Here is an 11,262-nt window from a genome sequence, read left to right on the forward strand (position 1 = left end):
AGAGCTACTAGTTTCTCCTGGGAATGCCATGGAGGAGTTGAATGTTGCCACCTGCGGTTTTTGAATGAAGGAAGAGCATGACAGACACCCAGGATCATGTGACACCCTGAATGGGGAACGGAGTATCTGGGAGCTTGAAGAAATGGGAGGAATGGTGAAAGAGTAATACAATCTAAAGCTCAGCAACTGAGAAGGTTATTAATTAAGAAGGTTCTTCTGCACAAAATTAAGGAGTTGGATTTTTATTTCACAGGAGAGGCAGGGATGTGATCCCTTTTGAGTTTAGGGAAACAACAGAACACAGCCCTGATTGCCCCAGGGTAAATGGTTAGGAGAGTGGGGCCAGAGGTAGACTTAGTGTCTTAGTTATCTATGCATGTGTACAAAATTATCCCAATATAGTGGCTTAAAACATGAAGCATCTCATTTGCTTCTGCTCAGCTGTTGCTCAGAAATTCAGGGAGGATTTGGTTGGGCTGGAAGGTCTCAGATGGCTTCATTCTGCACTCAGCGCTCCTCCACATGATCTCCATCTCTCTCTCTCTCTCTCTCTCTCTCTCTCTCTCTCTCTCTCTCTCTCTCTCTCTCTCTCTCTCTCTCTCAGGTTGGAATTTGTCACAGAAGAGTGGTTTCAGGATATTCTGGTTTCTCACACAGTGGCTGACTTCCAAGTAAGGAGCATTCCAAGGGATACATGTAGAAGCTGTAGATTCTCTTATGGCCCAGTGTTGAAAGTTATTTTGATACAATATTGGTTGAAACAGGATCAAGGACCAGCTCAGAGTCAAGGAGAGGGGAGGTGGACTTCACCTCCTGCTGGAGGAGCAGCAAAGAGGATGTGGAATGCAAAGCCCTGCTCCCATGATTTGCTTTATGGATTAGTTGGGACAGTGTGATCTTTCAGACAAGAGGTCATGAGGTCTGAAGCAGCAATCCTGGTAGGCAGAAAGGGTGCCCCTGAGTGGTGGCCAGAGGTAAAATTGATATGCCATCGTTCCCAACAAATAAATATGAGGGGACTTTGAAAAGTTCATGGAAAAGTTCCATTTTATATTTAATTCTATTTTTCCATGAGCTTTTTGAAGCCCTCTCGTAGGTCAAATGGTAGTCATTCAAACAGAGCAGGAGGATAATGTCTGGTTTAAAATCAGGAACGGTGTGTGTTCGAGTTCTATCATGTTTATTCAATATGTATGCTGAGCAGATATTCTGAGATGTTAGAGTAAATGAAGAATAATGCATTATCAGGATTAGAAGAAAGCTCATTAACAACCAAAGGATATACAGCTGACATAACTTTGCTTGCTGAAAACCAAGAAGACTGGAAGCACTTACTAATGAAAATGAGATTTTTTTTTAAGGATAAATTACACATCAATATAAAAGAAAATAAAACTCCTCACTACTGAGCCAATAAGCAACATCAAGATACATTGAAAATATTGAAGTTGTCAATCATCTAGTCTTACTTGAATCTACAATCAAGGTCTAGGGAACCACAATCAAGACATTGAATGCTTGCATTGGGAAACTCTTTGGCAAAAGACCTCTTTCAAGTGGTAAAGAGCAAAGATGTCTTTTTAAATTGCATCATATGGTTGTGAAAATTGGACAATAAATAAAGAAGACCAAAGAAGAGTTGATGCCATTCAATTATGGCGTTGGCAAAGCATATTGAATATGCCATTGGCTGCCAGACTAACAAACAAATCTGTCTTAAAAAGATGTACAACTAGCATGTGACTTAGAAGGGAGGATGGATGGATTTCATCTCACATAGATTGGACATATCATCAGGAGAGACCAGGCCCTGGCGAAGGACATCATGCTTGAGACAGTACTTGCTGTTAGGTGCCACTGGGTCAGTCCCCACCCACAGCAACCCAATGCAAAGCAGAACAAAACACTGCAGGCCCTGCCTTATCCTCATGATTGTTCCCATGTCTCCGCCCACTGTTGCAGCCACGATGTCGATCCATCTCCTTGAGAGTCTTTCTCTTTCTCACTGTTTCTCCACTTGTCCAAACATGATGTCCTTCTCCAGGGACTGGTCTCCCCTGACAACATGTCCACCGTATGTATGACAAAGCCTCAACATCCTTGCCTCTAAGGAGCACGCTAGTCATGCTTCTCCCAAGACAGATTTGTCTGCCCCTTTAGCCGTCCCATGGTCTGTTCAAGATTCTTCTCCAGCACCACAATTCAAGTGCATTGATTCTTCTTCAGTTTTATTATTCAATGCCCAACCTTCGCATGCATATGAGGTGATTGAAAAAACTAGGACAGGAGCACTTTAGTCCTCAAAGTAAGAGCAAGAACAGACTACAGAGAAAGACTCGGCTCCCAACTTAGGAGGAAGGAACCACTGAAAGCTTTAGGGTAAAGCAGAAATTCATCCCCCCAAAATAGGAAGACTTCAATAAGATGGATCGACACACTGGCTGCCACAATGGTTTCGAACACAGAACTGATGGCGAGGATGGCACTGAATTGGCAAGTATTTCACTCTGGTGTGCCTCATGGCTCTCTGCATCAAACCTGACTCTATAGAATGTAAGAACAACAGCAATAGTGCCTCGGTGGTCTTGAGGGAGGAAAGAGGAACGCTTCTGCTCTTGGTAAGCGATACTATCCAGTGAGGAAAGGAGACTCCTGGGGAATTTGCGTATGAATAAGGCAGAGGAAGAATTTAGTTTGTGATATGTTGGGTTTGAACTATCTCCAGGTATGTACATCCAGTTGACATTCGGAGCCCACGAGAGAGATGTGGCTGGAGTTGGGCCTTGGAAATGGGTAAGTCAGATATGCCAAGATTTCCTTTTCTTATCCTGATCAATGCTATACATGTCAAGAACATCCTCAATCTTTTATTTGAGGCATCTTTTTGTAAACACCAAGTGAATATGAAAACACGTCCCAGTTGAGGTTGAAATGACACATCCCCCAAATCCAAGCCAGAGAGGGAAGATGCGCAGATCTCTTCAAAGTGAATCAGAAGGCCTCTGCGTTGTCCCTCCCTGTGCTGCGGTTTTGAGGAAGTGGTTCTTCTGTAATTAGTCATCCTTTCTATCCCCACTTCTCCCATCTCAAAAGCGAAATCAAAAGCATGAATCAAGACTCAACTGAGCAATCGTGAAAAATGCTGTAAAAGTTATTTTTAAAAACATTTTCAAATATCCCCTCGGAGAAAACTTCCAAAGACAGAAACTCATTTAAAACATAAGTAATGGGAGCATTCCCTTGGGCTTCATGTTTATACATCTTGCTCCCGATAAAGCTCAAATGTCTTCAGAATCCATGACGAAAATATTTCAACCAAAACTGACTATGGAAAAGAGGCTCCCTATAAGGAAAGGAGGAAAGTTCTCAACAGCTGCTGGTCCGAAAACTCACCGGAGCTTCAGAGACTTAGGGTCTCTCACAGATGACACTCTGTATTCACTGTTGTTGTTGTGTTGTCGGGTGTTGTACAGGCAGGTCACATTCTGCGGAAGCACTGCCCGGCCCTGCACCAACCTCACAATTGATTTCCGTTTTAAGCCCATGGTTGCAGCTACTGCATCAACTCTTTTGTTGAGAGCCGTCTTTTTTGCTGCCGCTGTACTTTACCAAGCATCATGTCTTTCTCCAGGGACCAACCTCAGCTGAAAGCATGTCCAACGTTTGGTCTCGCTGCCCTCCTTGCCTCTAGGGAGCATCCGGGCTGTATTTCCCAGACAGACTTGGTTGCTCTGAAAGCAATCCATCGTACTTTCCACTTGGCTGTCAGTTTGTTTTCCTGTGCTGGCTGTGCGTTGCTGTGATGCCGGGAACTAGGTCGCACACAGTGAACAGGTTTCGGTAGAGCTTTCAGACTAAGATACGATGAAGTCGGACTCGGCTGCCCACTGTGGAGGAAGTAGCCACTGAAAACCTATGGACAGCGCTGAAACATTGCCAGATTCCGAAAACCTCAGGAGTAGGAGCGGAGCATTGTTCAAGGAGGTGCTAGAAGATGAGTCTCTCCGGTCAGAAGGCATTCCAAGCATGCCTAGGGAAAGCTGCCTTCTCTCTGCCAAGTGACAGCTGTATTAAAAGAGCAACAATACCCATCTTCTCTTTAACACCCCCCCCACTTCTCCTGGGATTGAAAGTCGGAATGGTAACGTATTTTGCATGAGTTTTGCCAAGGAAATGATTTATGGAAGAAAACAAGCCTCAGTTACAAAATGTAATTATCAAAGGAAAACCAACCCCAAACCCAACTCATTGCCATGAGTCGATGTGGACAGGAGAGGTTGAACCTGCCCCTGTGGCTTTCTGAAATGGAAATTCTTTACAGGAGCCACCAAAAAAACTCACCTTTCTTTCAAGGAGGTGGTTTCAAACTGCTGACCCTTTGGTTTGAAGCCCAGTTTGTAACCACTATGCCACAGTCCAATTCCAAATAAGAATGGCAGAATGAAGCCAGAGCATACACATTTCCTCTTAATAGATGACCCAAGAGAAAAGATAGTAAAATGACTAAAAAGAAAAGCAGCAAGTGGTGCCATGTTATATTATAACTTTATAAACACGATGGCTAAAAAAGAAATAAGGAATCTTTATGGTTCAGTGATTAAGTATTTGACCGTCAACCTAATGGTTAGTGGTTCAAATCTACCCAATGACTGACAACCAGGGCTCTTGAACAGTTAGTTCATTCTAGTTTTACCCACCTCTGAGAATTTGTATTTCCACCCTAGTATACTAAATCAGAATAGATTTTTTTTTAACACGAGCCCCATTCTTTCTAACGAGATGGACATATCCGTTTGTATACATAAGAATAATCTGGAGGTCACATTAAAAATGTAGATTCTGATTCCATATGTATGAGGTACAAAGTCAAATCCTCAGCAGGGAGTTGAGCTGGAAATAGAAGACCCTGCTGGCAGTTTGCACCCACAAAGTTAATTGCCTAGAAACCCTTATGGGGGTAATTCTACTCTGCCACATCACGTCACTATTAGTTGAAATCAGCTCATCAGCACTTAGGAAGAAATATAATCTGTATAGATCTTAACACCACTGGATTTTTTTTCTTTTAAAGGTTAAATGCTAAACTTTATTTAATTTATATTTCCAACAGTTTTATGAGCATATAATCCACACATCATACAATTCAATAGTTAAGTCACATCAAGAAGAATTGTACAATTATCACCACAACAAGTTTTAGAACTTTTTTTCATATTGTACTCATCATTATTAGCATCCCATCCCCCCCCCCAGCCTCCTTTTTGTACCACCAAGGGACCATGAAGCCAGTTCCTGCCTCTCTAGATTTACCTGCTCCAGACTTCATATACAGAAAAGCATTGAAAAAAACAAAGAAAACCAAGAAAAAATCTCAATAAAAAGAATGCAGTAAGATATTAAAAACTAAAACAAACGTACGTAAGTGGATTATAGGGAGATCAGATGTTAGATTTTAACTCAACTGAATTTTTTAAAATGTATGACGGTCTTCATTTACAAATTTATTGGCAAAAAAGAAAGAGGAATAAAATTTACAGTTTAGACACAAGCGATCACAAACGATCTTATCAGATCAAAGGTCCATCTCAAATGTTCATCTGATTATCCAAAGAGGAGACAGCATTGACTCTGCATATTCAATTCCCTTCATGCAGCACAGTGCTCAGAATTTAGGCAGCCTCTTTTATAAGATATACATATAAAGGAAATGGAGTCCCTCAACAACGGCACTAACGGAAACATGTTTTATGTTTAGATTTGTCTTGTTCCTGGCAAGAACTCATGCCCAATGAAAAACAAAAGTTGGGAAAGCAGTTACACATCCTACTTGAGTGGACAGTTATAACCATCAATCATTTTCTGAAATGACCATTGTATTTCAATTTATCGCGAACTACTCTGAACTTACTTTGAGATGTAGTCAAAGTCAGGAGAGAAGACGTAAGGAGAACATTCCTGTTTTGGGAGTGGGTTAGCCCTCCACAGCCAGCATGGGAAATAAACATTCTGTGGAAGAATTCTAGGGGGAAAAATGAATGTGGTCCATTTCAACTCATGCTGAGCTGACTGCATGTGGTCATGAACTTGTTTGGTGCCATTCATCTAAGCCAAGTGTGTTTAATTCTTCTTCTAGTTCATCCAACTCTTCCCCAGTGAAAGGACTTTCATCAACAGGAACAGCATCAATGGCTCCATTTTCCTGAGCCTCTCCATCATGATCCTCTTCCCAGTCACTCCTTTCCCCATTTTCTGCCCTGCCTCCAGAAGCTTCCCTTCATTTGTTTGCATCCTTTTCCAAAGTATATATGCTGAATCTTTTAGGACTGGCTGCGGTCAACCCTGTTTCATCTACATCCACTGTGATGTACAGGCTTTCATCTGCATCCTGTATGTTCACAGAATCACAACCTCATCACCGCCTATTCCTTGGGTGTCACAGGTATCATCTGCTTCTTCTTCATCATCATCAAGTCCAAGACGAAATTCAAACACCGCACCACCACCGATCGCTAGTGCTTTCCCTGATTTGAGGTCGGCTTTTCTTCTTTCCAGATCTTGCTCAAGTTTATCCATCTTTTCTTGTCTTTTCCCTTTTTCATGCAAGAAAAGACTCTAGGGTGATTTGGGTACCATTTGGACCTACGGCAGAACGCTCTCTTTCAACGAGATCTAATGAAATTTCATCTTCTTTCACTTCTTTCTTTTGATCTTTTTCCAACACAAATCCAGGGAAAGTGCATGACGATACACACACAGACACCCCCCCCCCCAGGGCACACCCCAAACCAGCCGTGCTTGCTGTCTTCAGCAGCTTCAAGGAAATGCTTGCACACTTTGAGGATGGGGGTTTTCTTTTCCGCCTCACCATGCTTCTTGCTCACTACTTCTCCAGCTCTTTATCATCCCAATTATCCATGGGAGCTTTTTCTAGTACTTCATTTCTCGCATCAATGTAAACATTTCGCTTTTTACATCTCCTCTTGAGTCATGAGAGAACTTACCCTTCTCCCTTCTAGTGCACTGTCCTCGTTGGAAGAATGCACACACCACAGATTTGGGATCTGCGCCTTTACTTATTTTTTGAGCAGCAACTACCGGTTTGAATATTCATTCAGCTCCTGTAATTCTTTCTTCTTGTCATCTTTCTTCAATGTCTTTTCAGCGTCACTTTGTGCCACCTGGAGAGGATTTGGTTGACCAAATTTAACTTGATGAGTACCAGCCTTGATAAACTTTGGTTGCTTTGTGTCTTTCTTACTCTTTAGACCCAAAGGTTTGATCATCTTTGATGATCTTTGCTTTCTTCTGCTGCTCTGCTGTTTTTGATGCCCGCAGCCTGAGCTGTTTCTTGGGGGGCATTGGGGAGGCAGGTGGCACCGGCCAGAATTAAGCATATCTGGACACTGTCAAGGCCTGTGGCAGGAGTAGCAGGAAGACGTGGGTCTCTGTTGCCGTATCCGTAGCCTTCTGCCAGTCAGGTGTTCAAAATTTAAGCTCTTATACAGCCCTTCCTTTAGATTTGGATCACATAGGCTGATGTGCTTCTTTCACGTGGACTTAGTTGATGCTTCACTTAGATGGCTACTTGTTTGAAAAGAAACCTTTATGACCCCAGACACTGTTCTTTCTCATAGCCCGGTACCATCTAATTTCTTCACCACACTTTCCTATAGCACCCATATTTTCAGTGATCTCTTCAGGAGGTTGAGCATCAATTGGAGCCATCAATACCACTTCTACCACACTATAAAACTGAACTGGGGATGAAAGATCATTTGGTATAAAAATCTTGAGAATTTTGCTTCGGACCCTAAATTTCATAAGAAATACACCAAAGAGGGATATATACATATTCCTTCAAGTGGGTCACTTGAAAATCTGAAAATCCAGGGACTTCCTTTTTAATATAGGGTGCTGTTAAATTTGGGCCCTTCTCATAGGTTTACTCAATTAAAGGTAATGAACCCAGGGTATCCCACAAGATATCTGAAGAGTATAACTTTCTCTTTCTCCCTTTCTTATTAAATCCTACAGTTATAGAACAAGTAATAGGACACATTTTCCCTGCCTCCAGCGGTCATAGGAGGTAAATAGACCTGGTACAAGGAGAGTTCATCCCTTCATCCCACCCCTGCTAAGGGTAGCAAGTGAGAGACATAAATAAAAATGCTCACCATTACCATGAGCAAAATGAAAAGAAACATCATGGTAGCTATTCAAGCATCCTGTTTCCCCATCTCTAAAATGGAACTAATAATAGTGCCCACTTCAGAAATTCTGAGAATTAGAAGGTTAAGATATGTAAAATGTGTAGAATAGGACATCGCACATAGAAATTTATGCATTAAATTTTTATTGTTTTACTAAAACTAGACAAAAAGTAAGATGACTATATCATGTCAGACTGATGTAGAAACCAGCATACAATGCATATAGCATAAGGGAAAGAAGAGTGCTTGATAATGTTTTACTTTAAAGATCTTAGAGACATTATAGATTTCATAAATCATTCTTTTCTTTTTTGTAAATCATTTTATTAGGGCTCATACTATTCTTATCACAACCCATACATACATCAATTGTGTCAAGCACATTTGTACATTCATTGCTCTCATCATTCTCAAAACATTTGCTCTCCACTTAAGTCCCCAGCATCAGCTCCTCATTTTCCCCTCCCTCCCCGCTACCGCTCCCTCATGAACCTTGATAATTTATAGATTATTATTTTGTCATATCTTGCACTGTCCGACGTCTCCTTTCACCCACTATTCTATTGTCCACCCCCCAGGGAGGAGGTCACATGTAGATCTTTGTAATTGGTTCCCACTTTCCACCCCACCCTCACTTTACCCTCCCGGTATTGCCACTCACACCATTGGTCTTGAAGGGATCATCTTCCCTGGACTCCCTGTGTTTCCAGTTCCTATCTGTACCAGTGTACATCCTCTGGTCTAGCCAGAGGTAAGGTAGATTTGGGATCATGATAGGGGGGATGGGAGGAAGCATTCAGGAACTAGAGGAAAGTTGTATGTTTCATCGTTGCTACCCTGCATCCTAAAACATTTTTGACAACGGATTAAAGCAACATCGGCAAAGAATGGGATGAAATATTGGTGAGAATAAAAACCACTTTGTTACATAAGTATTACCTAAATTATGACGATCAAGAATTAGAATAGTAATTGAGAGTAAAATTGATAAAAAGAAAGGCTTGAATACAGAAAAAAATGAAGAGATAAATACAATTCAAGAAGGACTGACAATCGAAGCGGATCAGTAAATATCACCTAACAAAGTAAACGATGTGCCTGAAAACACAGAACAAATAAGAAAGAAAAGATGAAGCAAGACTGTAGTCAGAGAGGTCCTCGAAGAACTTTCCCTGAAATAAGTAAAACCTGGAGACACACCTGGGAAGGATATATAGTGTTCCAGGGGAAACTGACACAGAAGGACAGAGAATATTGATTCAGAATGCCGCAGTTTTCTGAATTCAGGTTGTTAAAATTTAAACTTTAAAACGAGAGAGTGCAAGAGAAATAAAGAAATGTTTAGGTATCTTGACAGAGAGGCCAAACTATGGGGATTCCCAAAGGCCAAGTTGAATAATTTGGCTTTTATTCTGAAAGTCATGAACTCATCTTATAGAGAGAATGATATCAGATCTATATTTCTGAAATATTTAAGATGGTATGAAGAAGGAGAAGACTGAGTGAAGTCATATGTAGGAGTCTGCTTTGATGATGCCCGAGAGAGGATGAGACCCATGCTTAGGTCATGAGAAAGATGGGCAGGGCAAGCAGATGGAAGATTGCAGAAGAGCAAATGACAGAGCTTGTTGACTGATTTGATGTGGTGGGTAGAGAGAGGAGATTGGAGGGAAATCAAAAGATAGTCCTGAGATTTGCAGCTGGAATAACATGTCATCAGGACTGACCTAAGATGGGCATACAATGAACCAGAAATCACTACATAAAGCATGAAGTCTTCATTTATCAAATGTCGACATTATAAAGACAGGAAACCAGGCTCCGCCAGCTACACCCCAAATGAGAGTACCGTCTTATAACAGCTGCCACCCCTGGACTCCAGCCAAGAGAAATGCCTTAGGGAGCATCTTGCGGGTCACCAGGGACAAAAGACAATTCTCTTGAACATTAAGAAAACAGAAACCTTGCAAGTTTCAGGTTTGATTTTCAAGCTACCCCAGTGATATCAGTGAGCTTCAACCATGTGGTACCCATAATTTTATAAAAGCTAAGTTGTGAAATGGGAGCTGGCAGTTTCTGTTCCCCAGGAAGAAGCAGTTATCAGTGAAAACAGATGTGGTGGGTGCAAGATTTAGATATTGATGGCCTCCAAATAGCCACCTGGTTATAACTATTCCTGATTTAGAACAACACACTAGTGATTAGACTCTGCCTTAATTTCTCAGGAAACTTGGAAGGGGGGATGTGTGGTCCACATTGAAGCTTTAAGAGTCCCTCTCAGTTCCTTGAGTCTCAAGTCGTCAATCCTTCCCAGTTTGAAACCCAACCTACAACAAATCAGCTTTATCCTCGGGCTTCTTCACACTCAAATTCCCTCAGGTGTCCCCTTTCCTCATGGATGGTATCACGTGTCTAGACCACCGATGGTCTTCAACTCCAGTCAGGCCTGGTGCTATTGTTCTGAATTGGTTCTGACTTAGAAACACTGTACACCAGCAGGAGCTACTTTCTGATCCAGCACCATCCTCACCATCGGTGCAATGTTTGAAGCCCTCATTGATGCAGCTGTGGTGTCAATGCATCTCCCTGTTTTTTGGATGACCCTCTACTTTACCAAGCATGAGGTCCTCCACCAGAGACTGGTCTCTCCGAAGCATGCGACATTAAACCTTTCCATTCTCCCTTCTACGGAGCATGCTGGCTATCCTTCTAAGGCAGATTTGCTAGTTTATCTGGTAGCCAATGGCATCTTCAATATTCTTTGCCAACATGTTGATTCAAAGGCATTGACTTGACTTTGGTCTTCTGCATTTATTGTCCAGCTTTCACAACCTCAGGAGGCCATTGAAAATACCACAGTTTGGCAAGTAGATGTTCATCCTCAAATGATATCTTTGCATTTTAACCCTTTATAGAGGTCTTTTGCAGCATATTTTCCCAGTGCAAAATAGCATTTGATTTCTTTAGGGGTGCTTCTCTGGGCATTGACCGTGGATTCAAGTAAAACACACTCCTTGACAACGTCACGTCCTTCCAAGCTGAGAAATCAAGT

At 41.8% G+C, this 11,262-nt stretch overlaps 1 pseudogene; it reads right to left on the reverse strand.

The window, feature by feature from the left end:
- Positions 1 to 6,076: 6,076 nt before the first annotated feature.
- On the reverse strand, positions 6,077 to 7,359 carry LOC142430443 (zinc finger CCCH domain-containing protein 15 pseudogene; annotated as a pseudogene).
- Between the last annotated feature and the right edge of the window lie 3,903 nt (positions 7,360 to 11,262).

The sequence above is a fragment of the Tenrec ecaudatus genome, chromosome 17 (genome assembly GCF_050624435.1).
Source record: "Tenrec ecaudatus isolate mTenEca1 chromosome 17, mTenEca1.hap1, whole genome shotgun sequence".
In the NCBI taxonomy this organism is placed as follows: Eukaryota; Metazoa; Chordata; class Mammalia; order Afrosoricida; family Tenrecidae; genus Tenrec; species Tenrec ecaudatus.